This window comes from Ochlerotatus camptorhynchus, unplaced genomic scaffold (assembly GCF_037179485.1).
Source record: "Ochlerotatus camptorhynchus isolate MF236.1 unplaced genomic scaffold, CSIRO-AGI_Acam_v1.1 ptg000150l, whole genome shotgun sequence".
Lineage (NCBI taxonomy): Eukaryota > Metazoa > Arthropoda > Insecta > Diptera > Culicidae > Ochlerotatus > Ochlerotatus camptorhynchus.
The window spans coordinates 3184559-3208535 of NW_027040640.1; the positions used below are offsets into that span (position 1 = coordinate 3184559).

General features: G+C 36.1%; 2 protein-coding genes across 2 annotated transcripts in view; both read right to left on the reverse strand.

The window, feature by feature from the left end:
* Positions 1–23977, reverse strand: part of LOC135701165 (SLIT-ROBO Rho GTPase-activating protein 1-like) — a 278720-nt gene that overhangs the window by 197712 nt on the left and 57031 nt on the right. The gene's annotated exons all lie outside the window — the stretch shown is intronic.
* Positions 1–23977, reverse strand: part of Dip-C (dipeptidase C) — a 557142-nt gene that overhangs the window by 165279 nt on the left and 367886 nt on the right. The gene's annotated exons all lie outside the window — the stretch shown is intronic.

Consider the following 23977-nt stretch of genomic DNA (forward strand, 5'->3'; position numbering starts at 1 on the left):
CTAATGCATTGAAACGCCATTCAAACGCCATTAAATTCAGTTCGGTCTATCGGATGAAGATGAAAGTTGATTCGGTCGGAATGCTTCTTTTGTTTTGAGAACAAACAAACATTCTTATCACGCGTTCTCATTGACTTCGTTTGGTAGCTTTTGAACTAAAGTATCCAATCAAACGCATAATCGACTGGTTAACTATTAAATAATGGATTTATTTGATGTTTTCTGCTCGATAGGCCCAAAATGGGCGATTAGGCCGAGGTAGTGCTCTACCCTATGTAGAATTTTCTTGTACTTCATAGAACTGTTTATGTATATTTTTTGTAAGTTGCAGAACTTTCTAAAAGTTAACCGAGATTTCTAGAAGTTTACTGAATTTCCCTGACTTTTATAAAGTTTACAGTCTTCCATGGAATTACAGATTTTTTTTTTTTTTGCAGTTCACAAATTTTTTCTGCAGTCATCCCAGACTTAACTGAAGTTCGTAGACTCTTTTTTTGAAAGTTCGTAGACTTCCTTAAAGTCTAAAGAATTCCCGGTAACGGCGCCGGTGGTGTAGTGGTACGTGTGATTACCTCTCACCGCAGCAGGTCTGGGTTCATTCCCGGCCGGCGCCGCCGGGATGTTCTGAGGCATAACATCTCTGATCACGCCTTCCTTCGGAAGGGAAGTAAAGCCGTTGGTCCCCGGTTTATAAGTTGATGGGTCGATAGGTAGGGTCCAGGTGTGAGAGCTGCCTCCCTGGCGTCGGTAGCATTGGTACTCAGCACGGAAAACAAGATCGACGGAAACAAATCAATGGAAAAAAATCCTGGTAACTTCTTAGCAAGTTTTTAGAACTTTCCTAAAATTTGCTGAACTTTCCTGAAGCTTGCAAAATTTTTCTGGAGTTCTTAAAAAAAGTCTGTATGTTTCAAAACTTTCCAGAAGTTCTTTATAAAAGTTGTGAAATTCGTAGAATTTTCGCTTTTACAAAAGTTCTGTAGATTTTGAAAAATTTATTTTAGTTTTAAAAAACTCTGTAAATGCCGAAGAAGTTTTTTTTTCCTTGATTTGTTTTTTTCCGTCGATCTTGTTTTCCGTGCTGAGCACCAATGCTACCGACGCGCCAGGAAGGCAGCTCCCACACCTGGACCCTACCTATCGACCCATCAACTCATGAACCGGGGACCAACAGCTTTACTTCCCATCCGAAGGAAGGCGTGTTCAGAGATGTTATGCCTCTGAACATCCCGGCGGCGCCGACTGGGATTGAACCCAGGCCTGCTGGGGTGAGAGATAATCACGCTTACCACTACACCACCGGCGCCGTAGCCGAAGAAGTTGTGACTAGCCCATTGAGTTTTCGGGAACTCCATCGAAATTTTCAGAATTTTTGGGAACTCTGTCTACATTCTGGAAACACTTTTTAAGTCCTTGTTAATCCAATTGCTCTAAATTTACGGAGATTTTCGAAGTTTTAGAATTTTTCCTAAAATTATTGGAACTTGCCTTAAGTTCTGGGAAGAACTTTTCTAGAGCTCGTAGATGAACTTGCCAGAACTTCAGAAAAGTTCATCCCAGAAAATTTGGAAAGAAATTCACAGGAGTTCAGAGATGAACTTCCCTCAAAGTTTGGAAAGAACTCCCCACAAGTTCTGAGAAGGGTGTAGTAGTAAGCGTAATTGCCTTTCACCTCAAAAGGCCTGGGTTCAGTCCCAGTCAGTGCCGCGGGGATTTTCTGAGACAATTTCTGATTCGGAAGGGAAGTAAAGCAGTTGGTCCTCGGTCCATGCGTTTATGGGTCGATAGGTTGGGGCCAGGTTTGGGAGCTGCCTCCCTGGCTTCGGTAGCATTGGATCAAGATCGAAATTCCCTCAAGTTCTGGTATGAGCTTCCCTTAAGATCTGGGAAGAACTTCCCTCAAGCTCTGGGAAGAACATTCTTAAAGTACTGGGAATAATTTTTCCGAACTTTTATGAGGAACTTTTCTGAAGTTCTCTGAAGAAGTTTCCCTAGCAGCACAGCTGAAAAACGGTTGAGGCAACTTGTATGTGACTTATTTGAGTCACAGTCAAGTTACTGCCACAGCTTTGTGCTGCTTGGGTTTCTGAAATTCTGAGAAGAACTTCCCTAAAGTTTTAAGAAAACCTTCCCACAAGTTCTGGGATGAGCTTCCTTTAAGTTTGGAGAAGAACTTCCCTCAAATTCTGGGAAGAACATCCCTGAAGTCGTGGGAATATTTTCCTAAAGTTCTACAAAGAACTTCCTTAAAGTTCTTTGAAGAATTTCTTTAAAGTTCTGGGAAGAACTTCTTGTCTAGTTCTGGAAAGAACTTCCCTGGAATTGTGGGAAGTAGTTCCCTGAACTTCTAGGAAGGACTTTTCTGAGGTTCTGGGAAGAACTTCCGTAAAGTACTGGGACGAACATCCCTTAGGTTCTCTTCCCTGAACTTCGATAAAGTTCTGGGAGGAAGTTCCATGATGTTTTGAGAATAACTTTCCTCAAGTGCTGGGCCGGTTTTACTGGAGTTCTGGGAAGAACTTTTCTGAAGTTCTGAGAAAAACATTTTTGAAGTTCTAGAAAGAACTTCCCTCCAGGTCTGGGTAGAACATCCCTTAAGTTCTGGGAAGATTTTCTCTGAAGATATGGAAAGAATTTTTCTAAAGTTTTGGGGAAAAAAATCTCTGAAACTCTTGGATGAACTTTCCTATAGTTTTGGAAAGAACGTCCCTAAAGTTGATGGAAAATCTGACGAGCTTAACTGAAGTTCTGGGAAAAAAAATCCCTGGAGTTTTGGGAAGAGCTTTTCTGAAGTTCTGAAAACAATTTTTTTAAGTTCTTTGTTGAATTTCTCTTAAGTTCTCAATAGAACCTAACCTTAAGTTTTGGGAAGAACCTCTCTGAAGTTGTGGATAAAACTTCCCTGGAGTTTTGGGAAGTGCTTTTCTGTAGTTCTGCGAAGGGCTTTTCTGAAGTTTTGGGAAGAACATCCCTAAAGTTCTGGGAAGAAATTGTTTGAAGTTTTGGGAAGAGCTTTTCTGATGTTTTGGGAAGAACTGCCTTGATATTCTGGGAAGAACATCCCTAAAGTTCTGAGACGAATTTGTCTTGTGTTCTGGGAATACTTTTCTAAAATTCTGGGAAGAACTTCCCTTCAGTTCTGGAAAAAACTTTCCTCAAGTTGTAGATGGAAGTATTCTTGAGTTCTGAGAAGGATTTTCCCAAAATTTATTTTAGAATATTTTTTCAAGTCTTGATGTTGATCAGGTTTTATTCTGAAGATCTTCAACTATCTAGGAAATCAAATAGCGTCTATCAGATACCCGTAGATCAGAAATTATGTCAAAAGCTACAGATGTTTTGAGATACATCAGGTATTATTCTGACGATCTTTAGCTGTCCATCAATTTAAATCAAGTCTTTCTGATTTTCGCCCATGATACTAGGATGATCAGAAATTATTTAAAAAACCAACAGATGATCATAGCTTTCCCTGAAGTCATCTGGATTTGTTTTCAAAGCCTCAGGTTGATCCGGTATTATTTTAAAGATTGTTTTATGTTCGCAGACTTCTCTGTTACTTGCATAGATTTCCTTAAGTTCACTAAAATTTCCATGGTGGAAGTAGAATTTACTGAAGTTTTCAGAATTTTTATGAAGTTCGTCGTTTTTACTTAAGTTGGCAGAATATTTTTGAAATTCGTAGAATTTTCCAAAAAAATTTGCAGACTTTCTTGAATTATGTAAAATTTTAAAGTTCCATGAAGTTTTGAGTATAACTTCCCTTAAGTGCTGGGCCGGTTTTACTGGAGTTCTTGGAAGAACTTGCCTGAAGTTTTGAGAAAACTTTTCTGAAGTTCTAGAAAGAACTTCCCTAAAGTTCTGCGAAGAACATCCCTGAAGATATGGGAAGAATTTTTCTAAAGTTTTGGAAAAAAAAACTTCCCTGAAGTTCTTGGATGATCCTTCCTATAGTTTTGGAAATAACGTCCCTAAAGTTGATGGGAAATCTTTCCTGAAGTTTTTGGACGAGTTTCACTAGGAAGAGCTTTTCTGAAGTTCTGAGAACAATTTTTTTTTTCAAGTTCTTTGTAGAATATCTTTTATTTTCTCAATAGAACCTTCCCTCAAGTTTTGGGAAGAGCATCTCTGAAGTTCTGGATAAAACTTCCCTGGAGTTTTGGGAAGAGCGTTTCTGTAGTTCTGCGAAGGACTTTTCTGAAGTTTTGGGAAGAACATCCGTAAAGTTCTGGGTAGAACTTGTTTGAAGTTTTGGGAAGAGCCTTCCTGATGTTTCGGAAAGAACTCCCTTGATATTCTAGGAAGAAAATCCCTAACATTCTGAGACGAATTTGTCTTGAGTTCTGGGAAAAACTTTTCTAAAATTCTGGGAAGAATTTCCCTTCAGTTCTGGGGAAAATTTGCCGCAAGTTGTGGATAGAACTTTTCTAGAGTTCTGGGAAGGATTTCCCTAAAAATTATAAATATATAAATTGAAGTTTTTGGACGAGCTTAACTGAAGTTATGGAACAAAAAAAATCGCTGGAGCTCTGGGAAGAGCTTTTCTTAAGTTCTGAGAACAATTTTTTTCAAGCTCTTTGTAGAAATTCTTTTAAATTCTCAATTGAAATTTACCCTCAATTTTTGGGAAGAACATTTCTTAAGTTGTGGATAAAACATCCCTGGAGTTTTGGGAAGAGCGTTTCTGTAGTTCTGTAAATGACATTTCTGAAGTCTTGGGAAGAACTTCCTTAAAGTTCTAAGAAGAACTTGTTTGAAGTTTTGGGAAGAGCTTTCCTGAATTTTTGGTAAGAGTTTACCCAAGCAACACGGCTTGTCATAAAGAAGTTGAAAATACTTTTTAATAACTTACGTAAAGAATCAATAATACTGTAATATACATCATTTAATACATTTATATAACCTAAAAAGCACAGGACGCGGAGCTAATACAACTAAATACTAGTCTAATAACATGTTATGGAAACATCATAAAAACCAGCGGCAAAAATAAAGATTTAAAAAAAACTTGAGCATTGGTTTTGATCTGGTTCTTGGCGTGGTAGACTTATTACTTCCTAACTAGACCAACTCCGCTTGATGAGAGGTTTGTTGTAAGTATCTACCATGTTCTGGCCAATGGCATGAAAATTATATTCTCGTTCAACACGCTTTCGATCCGTCATAAAGATGTTTTGTTAGCGGCAAAGCGTACATCTAATTGCCAGAGTGTTATTTTAAAGTATTTTCAACTCCTTATACAACAAGCTGCACATTTTCAGTTGTATTAATTTATGAGATGTTATAAACAAGTGTTTTCAACTTTCTTTATAACAAACCTCCAAATACCTCATAAGAAACTGTCAATCACTGCGTGAAGAGACAGTCCGGCTCAATGGCGCCGTCAATGTTTACGTCAATCTGGAAAGTTCAGAATCTCTTCAAGAACTTTATAAATTCAACTAAGATTGATTTTGTATACGACAAGTTTTATAGTGGTATTGAAACAGTAAGATGCACGTTTAAAAAATATTTAAATATAAAAGCAAAAGAAAACTATTTTGGAAAATGTTGAATCTAGGAAGTATGAAGAAAACATCTATAAACCTCATATATAACGTGGAATGTTTTGTGCATCACTTATAACACATTTATATAACAAACCGTTCCAATTATTTTTCACAAAGATGTTTTATGTGTTGCTTAGGGGCGTTTAGGTTTTACGAGGGTACTGTAGACCATGATTAAGACTTGTAGAGTGCTTTAAAACCTCAATAAAACTTGCAATGCTACTTGGGCTGGGATGTGCAATACGTGCTTGTGAACGATTTCCCACCGGAGGTATCCCACTGTGAGCAAGCGTTTGGTTAAACGTGTTATACGTAGCAAATGTTCAACGGAAATAGGATGGGCATTGAAGTGTGCATTTTATAACGGAGGATTAAAGACAAGTGTTTCATATAAGGAAATATCCCTAACGGAAAGTCCAGAAACAATCAGAAAAATAACTAATAAAGGTGAGGAAATTGACATGTCAAGGAGAGGAAATGGAGTAAATTGAGGAAATAAGTTACTTTTACTGTATTTTAAATCAATATCACGACAAATGCACGAGAAGTTCACTAAACATCTCAATGTAGACTACGTCAACCATGCGGTCGTGTCTTGTACACAAACCCACCATTTTTTTTTCAGTAAGACTGTTTATACGAATTCTTGATTCCATGAGATTTTCGAAATCTAGATCATTAACATGTTAATGTAAATTTCACCTCATGGACAACCTGATCTTCATAATTTTGTTACATGTTCCCTTTTCGGTTTTCACAAAGTTTACCCCATATAGAAATCACATACGTAGTCCTACATCAAAAAACTCTTAAATGGCATTCAAACTTTAACAATAAAAAGCCAAAAGTAACTGACTTACTTTACTTTACTTAATCTTGTGGCACTGAATCTTAATCTGAAATTAGGGATTCTTTGGAATGACCTGTCCACAGCTTAAATTTTTTATGAAATATTGCCTACCATTAGGCGCATATTATTTTAACCTTTATCAATTTGAAATATGCAGTTTTGAATTCCTCAGCCCAGCCCCATAAGAGTCTGATCAAAAGGGTTAAAATCAGCTAGGAAAGACACATCTTTGTTCTCCTCCGACATGGGAATAATCGAGCACAAAGGAAACCCACACATCCATAATTACGCCAAACAACCAAATAAAAATGCCATAAAAGCCCCAGTCGTGAGCAAATTAGCAAATCGCCAAGATTATTACGTTACAACACCAACAAGGTAGACCGCTATAAAAATATTTAAAACTGATTCATTTGCGTTATGAGGGTCTTCTTCCTGCGATTATGTATTTTTCGCAACACATACCGACCCACTATGGCGCTTCCAGAGCAGGGCTCTTCTTGAAGGCAGGGAGCGGCACACCGGCTTTGTTTACCCCGGCCCGATGATGGGGGCTTTAATTGACGGCGCGCCGCCGCCGTGAGAAAACTGATCGAGTGGGAAAGTGTTATCCGACCGGGTCTCGAGTGAGGCAATGTGAAGTAATAAGCTTTGGCACGATTTAAAAGGCGAAATAGTGTTAGATCTTTAAAAATAGATCGGAATGGAGTGCCGAATGCCACGTTGGTGGTGTTCTGTTGGAGATGAGAGGATTCTTGTTTAAAGCAAATAAATCTTAACTCGGACGTTATCAGCGCAAAGTGTAAATATTTATCCGTTGCTGCCAAAGATTTGCGAATGTTGTAATTTTGAAGAAAAAAAACGCCAGCAGGTCATTTCACCGAAAGTTTGTGAAGTGACCCACTTTTAACAAAAATCTAATTTGCATTCGATTGCAAAGCGCTTTCGGACTGAACGATGTCCGGCCGAGCAGCCCTCGGGAAAATTTCGGCAACGCGACTCATTTGCATTTTATTCCGCCCGACTAATTGAATTAAAAATTCTGAACCGCTAAAACTGCTTGGATCACGAAAACGATGGCGGTGGCGACCGACGCGGTGCCACCACCACCACAAGAACACAGCTCTGATTGTCATTTTTTTTGTGTGAGGAACTTAATCATTCTTTCTTGTCCAGAGAACGGTTCGTGACCCACCGAAAAAAAAAATGAAGTTGAATACAATCAGAAACAGGAAACGGTGTCATTTGATGGTTGTTTGAATTGAATGTCCTCCTTCTTTGGAGAATATTTTACAGTAAAGAACTGTTTGGCCTGAGTGACCAAGTTCCTACGGTCGAACTAAAAAAATAACGCCTTTAATTAATTCCGCTTCCTATTTTTCCATGCTAGGCTGTGAGACGTTGAAATCGACCTATTCGAGGAAGCGATTCGAATCCGCACCATTCGACCGGTTCTACCTGGCTGGGTTGCCCGGAGGCCATGCGGCAATGATGATGATGATGATGATGGTCCACTGGATTACATATTGAAAAGGGGGTTCGGATGTGTGAATAAAGAGTACCCGAAGAAGCAGGACGCCGCCACACGGGGAAACTTGTTTTCGTGCGACGCGCAAACCGACTACACACAGAGACACAAAGACCAATTCGGATGACCGATCAGCGCCAGCTCCACCGTCGGTGGCGATTGGGGTGGTGTAACTTCCCTATGGGCACTTTGTGGAAAAGAGATTGTGGTGCGGTGCGGTGCGATCGCCTTTTAATTACTAGGCGAAAGGTTGATGAAGATTTCGAATTAATGGGGGGCTTAGTAGATCAAACGCATATTTTTGCGTTCATAATGAGATTAAATAACGTGGGACTGCTTACATTATGCAGATCACTGAAACGTTGGAAATTATGCGTGAAAACATGTAATTTGATGAAAAAATGCAATTCGAAAGGAAGCTGGTGTCGGCCATCCATTCTTTCGTCACACTGATTACACAAAATTCGAACGCGATTTGGTAAAATCTCCAACTAAATAGGAAGTAATTAATTAAAGATTATATCCATCATATTAAAGGGTTTCACAGTCACATTGTTTGCTCACCGTGTTTTGTGAAAATTATTGACGTTTTCACCGGTGCCGGGTTTGAATGGCTACAACAACTCGATCATAAGTGGTGTGATGTGATATGAGGGCCTCGGTGGCCTTAGAGCGACCGTTTTTGCTTATTGAGCGGAACATCATGAGTTTAACCTTGCTAGTGCCAAGCTCATATGTTAGTTCTCTGTGTAATTACAGGTGATCTGTCAATCTGACAAAAATACTTTGAGATGTTTAGGTTTTTCAATGTTCTGTTTAAAGTTTAACTTGGAAATAATTTAAACAATAAAAATTTTACAGAAAATAATAAAAAATTTCTCAATTTTTTTTTTTAAGATTGTGGATATTGTAGTTGCTACTCAGTTTCTAATCAAAACAAATGGAAATGTACCGATGGCGCTTGGGACTAACATATTCCATCCTCAATGTGGAAAGTTCACTAATTCAAGCTAGTTAGGGGAAAGCTGATTAGTATGACAACCGTTGTTATAGAGGCCGTGTTCAAACCTCTGCGTCTCAACGATTGCCATTGGAAGGAAGGTTGTGTTAGTGTGGGTCAGCTTAATTTTGATCTGGATTCACTGTGGTAAGTGAAGCGATCGGTACGTACAGCAGATTTGTTTTTATTTCAAATCTAATGAGGATACATAGTTTGGCATAGTTGCAAATACGAGGAAAGAGACGGGCCTGCGATTGACCTCCCGGTCTTCTGCTCAGTAAGCAGTGATTCTACCAAGCAGATATGACTGCAAATCAGACGAGAAACTGAAAGAATATGAAAAACGTACTCACCGAGTGCAAACTCGAAAATTATAGATTAAGACTGAACGATATAGACCTAAAACCAGCGTGGAATCGTCGAATCAGCTTCAAAAACTTGGATTAAGTTTATCTGCTTAAACATAGCTAACAAAGTTTAAACTACGAAGCGAACGATTGATTCACTGCATATTTTAGAAATAAATGTACTTAGAAACTTGATAATGTCTCAGCAATCAGCCATGGTTTACTTGGCAGTCGATTTTCGCTCGATTCTGCAATCAACGTAGCTACAGTCACCAAACCATTCAATTTATTCGTAAAATTTTATGTAAATAACGATAAATACGCAACTTTGTTCTTCTTGTCTAGTGTCTAGTATGAACAAAACCATTAGTTTTCACCAGAATTTAAAAATAAACGCTGATAACTGATTTGTTAAAAATAGAGCCATTTTCACCTGTGTGAAATACAGAAGCAGTTGAAATCATAAAAACAAGATTATTTTCATGGTAGAGTTTTCAAATTCCCGACTTTTTCAGGTTTTTTCCTGGGTAAAATAAAATCCTGACGTTTTCCCGGTTTTCCTGAATCACTCCCCTCATCAAATATTGAACTGATTTCAATTACCAATGGAAATAAAAAATAAATTATCCTGAGCAGCCAGTACTTCCGGAGTATGCTGGCAAAAGTTCCGAGGGCATTTGGAAAAATTCGGCACCAGTTCCCGGGGAAACTCCGAAAAACCTTCCCGTGAAAATGTGAATACACTTCCAGTGGAAGCCAGAAGGTTTTCTGCGGAAGTTGAAATTTTCAGAAGACGATGGAAATCTTCTGAATAAAATTTAATTGCATTTCCAGAAGTTAGAATAAAATTCCGGACGAGGTAGGGAGAACTATCTGGGGAAAACTGAGAACTCCAGAAATTTTCTGGAGAACCGAAGGAACCGGAAGAAACTTCTAAGCACAAAGGAAAGCCGACAGAAGGTGGCAGAAAAGTCTGGAGGAAGTCAGAAAACATTCGCAGGAGATGCTATTAAAACTTCGGGGAATTGAAAGATACATATACCAAATCACAAACACACTACCCGTCATATGTACGGAATCGGAACTCTTTTGAATATTACATCACCTTGATAAGTTCGGAATGACATCCAAAGGTACCGCATCGATTCAGAAAAGTTTGGAATCACTTCCAAAAATTCTGAATCACTTCGGAAAATTCTTAATCACTTCAGGAAAGAAACGAGTCACTTGGAGAAGGACTGAATCGCTTCATAAAAGTTCGGAATCACTTAAGAAGGCACTGAACCACTTAAGAAAAGTTCATTATCACTTCAGAAAAGTTTAGAATCAATTCGGAAAGTACTGGATCACTTTAGAAATGTTTAGGTCACTTCAGAATTGTTTTGAATCACCTTAAACATTTTTGGAGTCAATTCTGGCAGTACTGCTTATTTGGTATTACGCCAGAATTCACTGAATCACTTCAAAAATGTTTTGAATCACTTTGGAAAGTACTGAATCGCGCCCGAAAGTTCTGAATAACTTCGGAGTCAGAAATTACAGAGCTACTTCAGCTACTTCAGAAAATTCCAGAATCACTTTGGAAAGTACTTGATCATTCAAGAAAAGTTTGCAATCATTTTCGCAAGTATTGAATCACGTCGAAAAGTACTGAATCACTAAATAAATGTTTGGAATCACTTCAGAAATAACTGAAACACTTCAGAAAAATTGGAATCGTTTAGAAAAGTCTGAAATAACTGAAATAACACATCAGACAACTTCGGAATAATTTAACTACTTCAGAAAATTCCGGAATCACTTCGGAAAGTACCAAATCAATTCACAGAAATTCAGAATCCATTCCGCAAGTACTGAAACACGAAGGAAATAACTGAATCACTTCAGAAATGTTCGGAATCACTTCGGAAATCTGAAGCACTTTAGAAAATATTTAATCACTTCAGAAATGTTCCGAATCACCTCGAAAAATTCTGAATCACTTCAGGGAAGAATTGAATTACTTTGAGAAGGATTCAGTCCGTTTCATAAAAGTTTAAAATCACTTAAGAAAGTACTGAACCACTTAAGAAAAGTTCGTTATCACTTCATAAACGATTGGAATCAATTCGGAAAGTACTGAATCACTTTAGAAATGTTTTCAATCACTTCGGAATTGTTTTAAATCACTTCAGAAATGTTCGGAGTCAATTTTGGCACTACTGTCTATTTGGTATTACGTCAGAATTCACTGAATCACTTCAGAAATGTTTTGAATCACTTTGGAAAGTACTGAATCACGTCCAAAAGTTCGGATAACTTTGGAGTCAGTTCGGAAAGTACTGAATCAGTTAATTAGAAAAATATTGGAATCTCATCAAAAATTACAGAGCTACTTCAGAAAATTCCAGAATCACTTTGGAAAGTAGTTGATCATTCAGGAAAAGTTTGTAATCATTTTCGCAAGTATTGAATCACGTCGGAACCCAAGTAACAATTTTGGTTTTATGAGGCTTCTGTAGACCATGATTTAGATTTATAGCATGATTTAAAACCTCGATAAAACTTGCAATGTTACTTGGGAAAGTACTGAATCACTAAGTAAATCCCTTCAGAAATAACTGAATAACTTCAGAAAAATTGGAATCACTTAGAACAGTACTTCACTACACTTCTGAAATAACTGAATCGCATCAGACAACTTTGGAATAATTCAACTATTTTGGAAAATGTCGCAATCACTTCAGAAAGTACCAAATCAATTCACAGAAGTTCAGAATCCATTCTGCAAGTACTGAAATACATAGGAACTGAATCACTTCAGAAATGTTCGGAATCACTTCGGAAATTTTAATCACTTTAGAAACGTTCCGAATCACTTAGAAAAATTTTGAATCACTTAAAGGAAGAATCGAATTACTTTGCGAAGGATTCAGTGCGCTTCATAAAAGTTCGAAATCACTTAAGAAAGTACTGAACCACTTAAGAAAAATTCGTTATCACTTTATAACAGATTGGAATCAATTCGGAAAATACTTAATCACTTTAGAAATGTTTTCAATCACTTCGGAATTGTTTTAAATCACTTCAGAAATGTTCGGAGTCAATTTTGGCAGTACTGTTTATTTGGTATTACGTCAGAGTTCACTGAATCACTTTAGAAATGTTTGGAATCACGCCGAAAAGTAATGAATCACCAAAACATATGTTTGGAAATTTATAAACTAAGAAAATTACTTCACTACACTTCAGAAATAACTGAATCACATCAGGCAAGTTCGGAATCACTGAACTACTTCAGAAAATGTCGGAATCACTTCGGAAAGTACTGAATCAATTCATACATGTTCGGAATAAACTCAAGTACTGAAACACGTAAAAAGAAACTGAATTGCTTCAGAAATGTTCGGAATCACTTCGGAAATATGAACCACTTTAGAAAAATTTGAATCACTTCAGAAATAATCGGAATCACTTCGGAAAATTCTGAATCACTTCATGAAAGAGCCGAATCACTTTGAGAAGGACTGAATCGCTACATAAAAGTTCGGAATCACTTTAGAAAGTATTGAACCACTTAAGAAAAGTTCGTGGATCACTTCAGAAAAGTTTAAAATCAATTCGGAAAGTACTGAATCACTTTAGAAATATGTTCATTCACTTCGTAATTGTTTTGAATCACTTCAAACATTTTTGGAGTCAATTTTGGCAGTACTGATTATTTGGTATTACGTCAGAATTCACTGAATCATTTCAGAAATGTTTGGAATCATTTTGGAAAGTACTGAATCACTTCAGGAAGTACCAAATCATTTCAGAAATGTTTGGAATCACTTACGACAGTTCTGAATAACTTCGGAGTCATTTCGGAAAGTACTGAATCAGTTTATAATAGCATTGAATCTCATAAAAAATTACTGAACTTCTTCAGAATCACTTTGGAAAGTACTTGATCATTCCAGAAAAGTTTGTAATCATTTCAACTAGTATTGAATCACGCCGGAAAGTACTGAATCACCAAAATATATATTTGGAATCACTTCAGAAATAACTGAATCACATCAGAAAAAAAAATTAAATCACTAAGAAAATCACTTCACTACACTTCAGAAATAACCGAATCACATCAAGCAAGTTCGGAATCACTGAACTACTTCAGAAAATGTCGGAATCACTTCGGAAAGTACTGAATCAATTCATACAAGTTCGGAATAAACTCAAGTACTGAAACACGTAAAAAGAAACTGAATTGCTTCACAAATGTTCGGAATCACTTCGGAAATATGAATCACTTTAGAAAAATTTGAATCACTTCAGAAATAATCGGAATCACTTCGGAAAATTCTGAATCACTTCATGAAAGAGCCGAATCACTTTGAGAAGGACTGAATCGCTACATAAAAGTTCGGAATCACTTAAGAAAGTACTGAACCACTTAAGACAAGTTCGTGATCACTTCAGAAAAGTCTGGAATCAATACGGAAAGTACTGCATCACTTAAGAAATGTGTTCATTCACTTTGTAATTGTTTTGAATCACTTCAGAAATTTTTGAAGTCAATTTTGGCAGTACTGTTAATTTGTTATCACGTCAGAATTCACTAAATCACTTCAGAAATGTTTGGAATCATTTTGGAAAGTACTGAATCACTTCAGGAAGTACCAAATCATTTAAAAAATGTGTGGAATCACTTCCGACATTTCTGAATAACTTCGGAGTCATTTCGGAAAGTACTGAATCAGTTCATAAAAGCTTTGAATCTCACCAAAAATTACTGAACTTCTTCAGAATCACTTTGGAAAGTACTTGATCATTCCAGAAAAGTTTGTAATCTTTTCAACTAGTATTGAATCACGCCGGAAGGTACTGAATCACTAAATACATGTTTGGATTTACTTCAGAAATAACTGTGTCACTTCAGAAAAAAATGGAATCGCGTATAAAAGTACTAAATCAATTTATAAAAAGATGCTATCAAAGCCGCAAGTACTGAATCATTTCAGGAAAGTTCAGAGTCACGTTGGAAAGTACTGAATCACTTCAAATAAATTTTGAATCACTTCGGAAAGTACTGGATCAATTCATAAAAGCTTGGATCCACCTCCGCAAGAAATTAATCGCTTCAGAAAGGTCTGAACCACTTTAAAAAGGTTTATAAACATGTCAGAAAGTTCTTAATCACTTCATAAAGTTTCGGAATAACTTCGGATAGTACTTAATCTCTTCAGCAATTTCGGAATCACTTAGGAAAGTAGTTAATAAATCCATAAAGTTTCAAATGTAGTACAATGTAGAATCACTCAAGAAATAATTGAATCACCGCAAACTTGAAATCACTGAGCTACTTCAGAAAATGTCGGCATCACTTTGAAAAGTACTGAATTCATAAAATTTCGGAATAAATTCTGCAAGCGAAAGGCTTAGGAAAAAAATAATCACTTCAGAAATTATCGGAACCACTTCGGAAAGCACTGAATTACTACATAAAAGTTTGGAATCGCTTCAGAAATAACTTAATCCGAACATTTGTTTTTAACTAATTCTGAAACGTTTCCAAACATTTCTGAACTGATTCAGCTATTTCCAACATGATTTCAATATTTTTCTGAAATTATTCAGTAATTTCAGAATTGATTCCGAACATTTCCGATCAGGTGATTCAGTTCTTTCCAAAGGGTTAACTGATTTTTCTGAAAAGATTCACTAATTTTAGAAATGACTGCGAATTTTTCAGAAATGAATTAGTACTTTCCGAAGTAATTCCAATCAGTTCAGAAGTGGTTCAGTTTTTTCCGAAGTAATTCCAAACACGTTTGACGTAGATCAGTGCTCGGCGATGCTTAAAGCTTTTCTGAAGTGGTGCAGTACTTTCCGTATTGATTCCGCACTTTTCGGAAGTGATTTAGTACTTTAAGAAGTAACTCTAAACTTGTCTAAAGTTCAGCTTATATTCTGAAGTGATTGCTATTTTTTTTCTGAAGCGGTTCAGTACTCACCGAAGGGATTCCGAACTATTCTGAAGTGAATAAATACTTTTTCACGTTCCAAAGACGTAAATTCAATCTTCCCCAAGGTCATTCTGAGTGTTTTCCTGCTATTTCAACTGACAAAAAAAAACAAGGGCAGGAAATTAAATCTGAGTAGCTACGTAGTAAAGAAGCGTTTTTGAAAATTTAAGGAGAATTTCTCTCTTAATTCTTAAAAAGGTCCTAAGTAACAAATTGAAAAAAATCGAGTTACTCGATACAAACTATTGCTCTGCTATCATTGTAACGGGTGTTCAATAAAAAATGAGAATGATTTCAGTGCCGTCCAGCGCTCTTGTGAGAGCATCGCGACTAAGTTGCGTCGTACGGCTGACCAGGGCCCCGTTCTCCAATATTCATTGACGTTTTTTTGAAGAATAAACATTATGTTTTTAATAAAAAATACCGAATTCGTTGAAAAATTCTCATTTTTTATTGAACATCCGTTATGTGATACAAAAACACCCATCTAAATTTACTTTCATTTATTTAAGATAACCATAGGTCAAAAATTGTCCAATGAACAGTTTGAAATGTATGGTACGTGATTGTTACTTCGGACATTTGGACTGCCTAGCATGATTGGTGCTCATTTTCTAAAGGCGGGCATGTTTAGGTTAGGTACTCTATTCTGAAATCTGTGAAAGGGAATCAAGTATCCTGTAGAACAAAACGTCCAAAGTAACACTCATTGGTTATGCCATTGAAAAAAATCGTCCAATGTAAGATGCACAACTTGACTAGGCAAAACGTCCTATGTGTTTTTTTCTTTCTATATTGTAGCATGAAATTCAAAGTAAAATTTGCGATTTAACCGTTTCTACTGAATTTCCAACGTTATGATTCACTGCCTACGGTACAAATAGTATTGCAAAATGTATTGTTTCTAAACAGTTTAAATAATAATTAGTCGAACTTCAACTTCGATTTTCTCAAAATGGCAGATAGGTAACACTGGTTTATTTAAAAAGTGACGCGAAATTTCATCGTTTCAATGATAAGAAAATCATTTCCTCATTCCAATCCGAGTTTGCTTTTCAACGACAGACTTTGAAAATTTGAAGTATTTTCACTTTCGATCGGAATTTGATCTATTCGGTTCGAGCACTCCGCCACTTATAACAACTGATCCCGTATCAAGTTATGACAGAGTTGAAACCTACTACGCAATTTAATCGACGTGATGTACTAGCTGCGATTGAAAAATTCAAGATCAAAGAGTTTTTTTTTAAGTTATAATAGCAGGGCTGGTAGCCATCACTGCTGTAAAAAATAGTGATTTTAGTGACCATGTTGAAGAAACAAGTGACTAAATAGTGACTTATAGTTGTAAGAATAGTGACTAAAAAGTGACCCTGAATTGAATTAAAAGTAAATTTTATTGAAAACTCTTAGGAATTTCTGAGAAGCACAACTCCTGTGAACTTCAAAGGAAAATTCCAAGGGCATTCTGAGGATAATTTCATAAAGTTGTGGGAGAAAACAAATTTCTTAGCATAAGTCCTTGATTTTTTTTTTAAATACTCAAAAAGGATCACATTTAAATCTGAGAATAACTCCAGGACATCTTCAAAGGAAGATTTTGCCAAACAAATTATGAGACGAAATCTAAGGAATTTGAGAATAGAAATGCCAATTAATTCTTTCAATGTGAGTAGAATTCAAAAGGAAATCTGAAATGAATTCAATGAATATTCTGATAATCTTTTCAAAGGGTGTCTTATTGTGGAGAATTTCAAGCTAATTTCGAGGAAAACTAAAAGAAAATTGAATTCGGAGGAAAGCTTTATCGAAATTTTCATTGAATATGAAATGGACTATTCTGAGAACTTCCCAAATTTTTCCTAAAATTAATGAATCTGCCTTGAAGTTCTTTTGTAGTTTGAGAAACTAGCCTGATGCTAACAATACTACTCATCAAATTTTTAAACTTCCCTGAACTTTATAGGACTTCCTAAAGTTTCCTTTATTTTTCTCACAATCATAAATCTCTTCTAAAGGTTTAACAATTCACTGAAGCTCTCTAAATTTTTTAAACTTTATGTGACTTCTCTTATGTTAAAGGAAATGCTTTGAGGTTGTCTGTTCTTTTCTGAAATTATCAAAACTGCTCTAACGTTTTTGCAGTTCTCATTGTTTAAAATGTTTAAGCTTCGGTGAACTTCTGAACTTATGCGAAGACCTCAATTAAATTTTTAACGTCTCTGAAGTTATATGAAAATCTGGGAACGGCTTTAAATTTCCCACTAATTTTCTGACTAATGGCTGACGTCTCCCTGAAATTTCTCCAATTTTCGAAACTTACTAAACTCCCGCATTCATAAAAAATCCTGAAGTTCGCGGATCTCCTCTTAAGCTCCATAGATTTATATGAAGTTCTCGAAATATTTCTGAAGACCACTGTCATACTGTGAAGTTTTCGAAGAATTTTTTGTGCTCCCGCAGTTTTCATGGAATTAGAACGAAATAATTAATAATTAATGATTCCCACTGAAGTTCTCATGATTTTTCTGAATTTCATGAAACTTCCATTAAATTATCAACACTAATTTAAAGCTTCTTCAATAATCTAGACTTTCCTGGTGTTATTAAAACTACCTAAGCGATTAATATTTTTTTAAAGTTCTCTAGACAGCCTTAAATTGATCAGTTTAAGAACCTGCAATTTTTTTAAATTAATTGAAGTTATTTTCCCTGAACTATGCTTACCTGAAGTTCTCTAAATGAGTTTAATAATCCAGCAAATTTTCTGATATATATATTCAAAATTCCCTGACTTTTTGGAACAATCATAGAATTCTTGGAATATCCCATAGCTCCACGAAATTCCTTGTAAGTCACTGCAAATTTGTTTAAGATAATGGGATTATTCTGAAGCTATCTGATCGTCCTCGAAGTACTCGGAGCTTCACTGAAACTGAATGAAAATATTTAAATTCTAAGTTCTTTGGAGTTTCTTGAAGATATGTGTCGCTGCTTGCTAAAAGTTCACACATTTTTTTAGATTAATGCAACTTCGAATATCTCTAATCAACTTAGCTAAATTTTCGCATTTTTTTAAATTCTTGATATCTCCATGATATAACACCCTTAAAATACTCTCACGTTTTCCGGATGTTCATATAATTTTTATCACGTTCCAGAAGTTCTATCGGACCTTTGCTGAAGTTTCCGGAACTTCCTTAAGGTTTCTACAATTTTCTTGAAATTATTTGAACTCCCTTTTGATTCTCTGATCTGTCTTGATGTTCTCGGAGCTTCCCTAAAGCTCTCAATTCTATTGAAGATAAATTTCCCTGAAATTCGTTGGACTTCTGTGAAGTTCCTGAAATATTTCTGAAGTTTTCATAAATTATTTGATGGTCTCTGTACATTCCTGAAATTCTCGGAACATCTTAAGGGTTCTCAGTTTTTCTATACTTACTATTATAGATATTTAAACTGCTCCAATAAGTCTGAACTAATGTCATGGGAACTACTCTTAAGATCTGAAATTCTTCCAAAGATCTCTAGATCTAACTTTTCTGAGGTGCTTAGAACTTCTTAAAAAATTGCACAATATCCCTCAAGGTTTCTATATTTCTCAAGTTCACTTAACACCTGTGATGTGCTCTGAAATTCTATGAGCTTCATATAAGTTCCTGAAAATTTTCGGATGTTAAAGAACCGATTTGGGGATCTTAAAACTTCTAGTAAGCTCACCATAATTTCAGTGTGTTAACTTCCCTTATGTTACCGTAGTTTGTTTATGGAGCTTTACTAAAATTTTCAGCATTTCCTTTCAATACTCAGAATTGCTTCAAATTTCCTACAATTGTTGTGAAGTTAATGGGATTGCAATAAAGATCTCTAATATTTCATAGAGTTAATTACGAACTTGAAATTAATCATTCAAAGTTTTACTTAATTCAGGCACTTTGAAAATTTTCAATATCTTGAACTTGTACATGGAATACGAAACTCCAAGCCATTGAATATTTTTAGATCTTGGACTTACTCAAATTAATTGGTTAGGAAATTAATAAAGTTAAAATTAAAGTTCCTGAAATACTCAGGAAATTTCGAAAAATGAGTAGACACCCTGTAGAAATGATCAATCTTGAAATAAATTCACGCTAAAAAAGTTGAAAATAGTGACTGATTACAAGAAAAAGTGACTTTAGTGACATGACCTTAAAAATAGAGACTTTTTAGTGACTGGCTTGAAAAAAGTGACCAAGTCACTAAAAAGTGACCAACTACCAGGCCTGTAATAGCTAGTTTGGTGAATTCAAATCTAATTTTCTCAAAATTAAATGCGCATGAAATAATCGAGTTCTGTAATCTAATACCGGAGCTTTCACACAGTTTCGGGTGTTAACACACAGGTGGCTTGATGATCCACTCTTAATATGGTAGCCAAATAAGTGGTATGCGAAGTAATATTGGTCAGGAGCAACCTAATGGTCAGGATCATTAGGATTGAGGCAAATCAAAATGTTGCTCACTAGCACTCTTTAGTGAACCATTTTTGAAATAAGTTACCCTCCATCTGATAGGTCTGACTAAACTGAACAACTTTGCCAAAGACGAATACTTTCCATATGGTCGGGATCAATTCAAAATAAGTCAGAATATTTGTTTACTCACTAGCGGCACCATGATCAAAACTATTTATCATCTGAAAGGTCTTACTAAACTGAATAACTTTGCCGAAGTCGAAAGCTTTCCATATCGCTAGCGCCTCCTAGTGACCTAATTTTGAGCAATAACACTCGCCATTTGGAAGGCCTCATTCAAGGCAACAACTTTGCTGAAGACGGGAAATTTTCTATATAGTAGAAATGGGACAAAACAAGCTCACTAGCGCATCCTTAACTTAATTACCATCTAAAAGGCCTTACTCAAATGAACAACTTTGACGAAAACGGGAACTTTTTATGTAGTCAGGATCATTATAAATAAGGCAGAGATGTGTTGTGCTCATTAGCACTTCCTAGTGATACAGTTTTGGTCAATTTTTTGACGTAGAACTACGTCTGTAATTTATGTATGGGGGTACACTTTTGTGAAAACAGAAAATGGAACATGAAACAAAATTATGAAAGATTTTGAGCGTGAATAACTCAGCTGCCCCTAGATCAATTTCAATAATTTAATCACCAATCGATCAGAAATATTCCTACGCATCTGTTAAGTTCAAGACTGTACTATTTTTCACAATATCAATTTTGAAAAATGCACAAATGTGGAACTGTTGCTATGAATATGATAACAGGCGAAAAGCGATTTCCCTAACACAGATTTCAAAGTGGAATTCCATTCGGTCTCATCACTGTGAGTGGTGGTGTTCTCCAGTATACAACGAAAGGCTCCCCGCAAGCAGCTAGCAGCAGATCGGATTCAGTTCCAATCACCGTGTGTGGTGGTGTCCGGTCGTCGGCATCATCATCAGCAGCAGCAGCAGTGCTTTCGGCACGTGGCGTTGAAAATTGTTCTCCAGTACACAACGAAAGGCTGCCTGCAAGCAGCGAGCTGCAGCCCACATGAGCATCCATAGAAGGAGGAAGAAGCCGCACCGCTATTGCTCGGAATCAGTAGTTATTCGTGAGTCACTGTGGGCCATCTATGTCAAGCGCGTCATACTAAAGAGTATAAACAGAGAGAACCCCGCTCAAATTCCTATTCCTACACAAAACACAACCTCCTGCTGCAGTTAAAAAATAAGATTTATTATATAAGACCACGTAGTCCTACGTCACCATTGCGTACAACCCCATAGGGCTGTCACTTGTAGTTTTTTAAATAAATAAATGATTTCAATAATTAATTAACCCACCATCTTAAAGGCTTCACTAGTGCCACCTAGTGATACAATTTTCAAACAAATTATCCGCTATCTGAATGGTCTCAATCACCTGAACAACTTTGCTGAAGATATAATAGTTCTATATAGTCATGATAACGAGCTAATATGTAAAAAAGTGTTAATTTGCTCACTAGCGCCATCATGCGAGACAATGGTGAAACAAAACGATCTCAGTAAACTAGTATTTTCCAAAACCAGAATCAATTATATTTCGTCAGGATAGTACGAAACAGTTTCAGCGGAAATCGACAAAACGAACTTTTCTCTATGCACCAGCACCACCCGGCGAGTGATTTCCTAAGCAAATCTTCCACCATGACCGAAGCACAAGTCTACTGGAAAATTTTACCGAAGACACGAACCATCTATTTTATTTCAATATTAAAATTCTTAACAGTACTGTCCTATTTATAGGGCGCTGGCCGGATATGAGATAAAGTTGTGTGCTATGTCATATTGCACTCTCACTCTAAGAAATCCCGGTACGCCACAGGTTCATCTCTCTTGGAGCTGTAATTAATTTTCTCGCCTAAATTTCGATTAATTGTTGCCCTTAAAAGAATCCGTTGATTTCTTAAAAACATTCCTCAGGTTTGCTTCTGAATAGTATGGAATTTTGTTCAGAATAAGCTAATAAGGAATTCTCGATTATGACAGTATGAATTCAAATCCAACAGTTTCACACCCTTCTTAACAAACCATCCTGTGGGAAGCTTAATAAATATTGCGAATTGTGTTATACGATTTGTTGGGTCGTATCGTTGGCAGGAGATTCTCATTTTCCCGCGGATTTCACGTAAGTGTCATACAGCGTGAAGCGAAGGGACCTTAAATACATATAATTAGTTTGGAATTCTCTTCCCAATTATTTTGAAAATTTCCCAGGAATTCATCTCCGAGTTTCCTTATTAAGTATCCTCAATAAAGTAAATTTAACCTAACCTAACCGAACCTCAGAATTTCAAAAGTTTATAGAATGTAGATGAGAATTCAAAAAGGCTTCCTGGAATGCTCCCTTAATGTTTCCGTTAAAAAAAAGGCCCATGAAGATATCTTCAAAATTTCCTTGAAATTCTCCTCGGTCTTACCTTGGAATTTCACTCGAAATTCCTTTCGAATTCTTCTTGGATATCTTTTCTATTTTCTATTTCCTCGAATTACTCCTTAGAATTTAATTTATTTTATGCTCAGCAGTTCCACCATTTTTTTTTTAAATTTCCAATTGAATTGAAATGATCTGAAACGGAATGCCTTCGAGACTCTCTTCCCCATTGTCTTCAATTCTCCTCATAAGTTCTACGGAATTCTCCTTAGAACTCGTCAGGAGTTCTCCTCACAACCCATTTGAATTCTCTTCAGAATTATCATCGGATTCTACTCAGAACTAATTTTAAATCCTTTCTAAAATTCACCAGTAGTTCTACTCAAAATTCTCGTGGAATTCTTATTAGAAGTACTTATTTAGGAATTTTAGTCAGGACTGCCTTGAAATAGTCATAAAAACTAACTGTTCACAGTTTCCCAAAACATCTTTTAGCAATTTCCTTTGGAGTTTATTTTTATTTTTATTAAATTGCGGGAAAATAGCAGCACTTGCTCTTCATTTTATCATTCTAAAGCTATTTTTCAGCATTTAATTAGGGTGCCTCTGAAAAATCAGTTTTGGTATTCTAACTTTTTTGTTTTACATTCTTTCAAAAAGTATTGTAAGATAGACTTGTAGAACTATTTAGTTACAATATAGAAGAAGAACCAGCTCTAGGCTGCAGGTCTCAATATTGAGGAAAACAGAGTTACATCCTACATTTTTGCAGGGGACTCAATGTTCCTATTTTGAGACGTTCATGAGTTACACGTAGATTAAGAATTATTTTTGGGCATTTTTAAAATTTAATTACTGTATTTAAACAAAGTTGTTCTCACAGATTTAACCTTAAATGTTGCGTTATGTCAGATGTCATAACAAGAATAAAATTATCTATCAAATTACTTGAGATATTAAAATGTTAAGGGGGGAGTACACTTTGATTTATCAAAAAAAAAAAAAGGCATTTTTTTTTGCTTAAAATGTTCCTTGGGATGTATACCGTGCCGATTCAAATTTCGGACACTTGAACTCGAATTTCGGACACTTTTAAAAGTTGATTATCTCGGTCGAATATGATCCACATGTATTGTAAATTTTAAATTTTTTTGACTAGTGCCCTCCACGATCATCTAACATTATTACTTTGTTTCTAACTGGATGTAATATTTAATTAAAAATGAAAGTGTCCGAAATTTGAATCGTTCGAAATTTGAATCGGAACGGTACTTTAATTTAGAAAAGACTCCAAGTCCGCCAGAATATTCCTTACCGCTTTACGAAGCGATTTCCTACAACATGTACCGGCGCGCTGAGAGAGCATTTTAATCTTTAAACGCGTTTATCTCGAAACGGGGTTTTTCAAACTGGCGTGGGAAATAACTCTAACCAGTTATCATCAAATTTGGATATCGCCTAAGTTTTCTTGATCACAATTAAATTCTGCTTAGAAATACGTATCCACATTTTCGATTTTGTCAAAAATGGATTTTTAATCCACGATTTTGTAAGCATTTTTAGGGTGAAAAAATGGACTTTTTTTCCTAAGGCCACAACTTTTGAAAAAATTAATTTAAAAAAAATCGGAATACGTTTATCTAATCCAAATTTAATTACTAATCAGGATTTTTGTTCGATTTATGTTCCAGGATCACATGGAAAGAAGTATTTTCCCACGCCGTTTTCCGACTTCCGCGCGAGGATGCCCGTGCGACCTGGTGCACCGGTCACGGGGAGACGCCAATCGAGTTAAAAAAAATACAAAT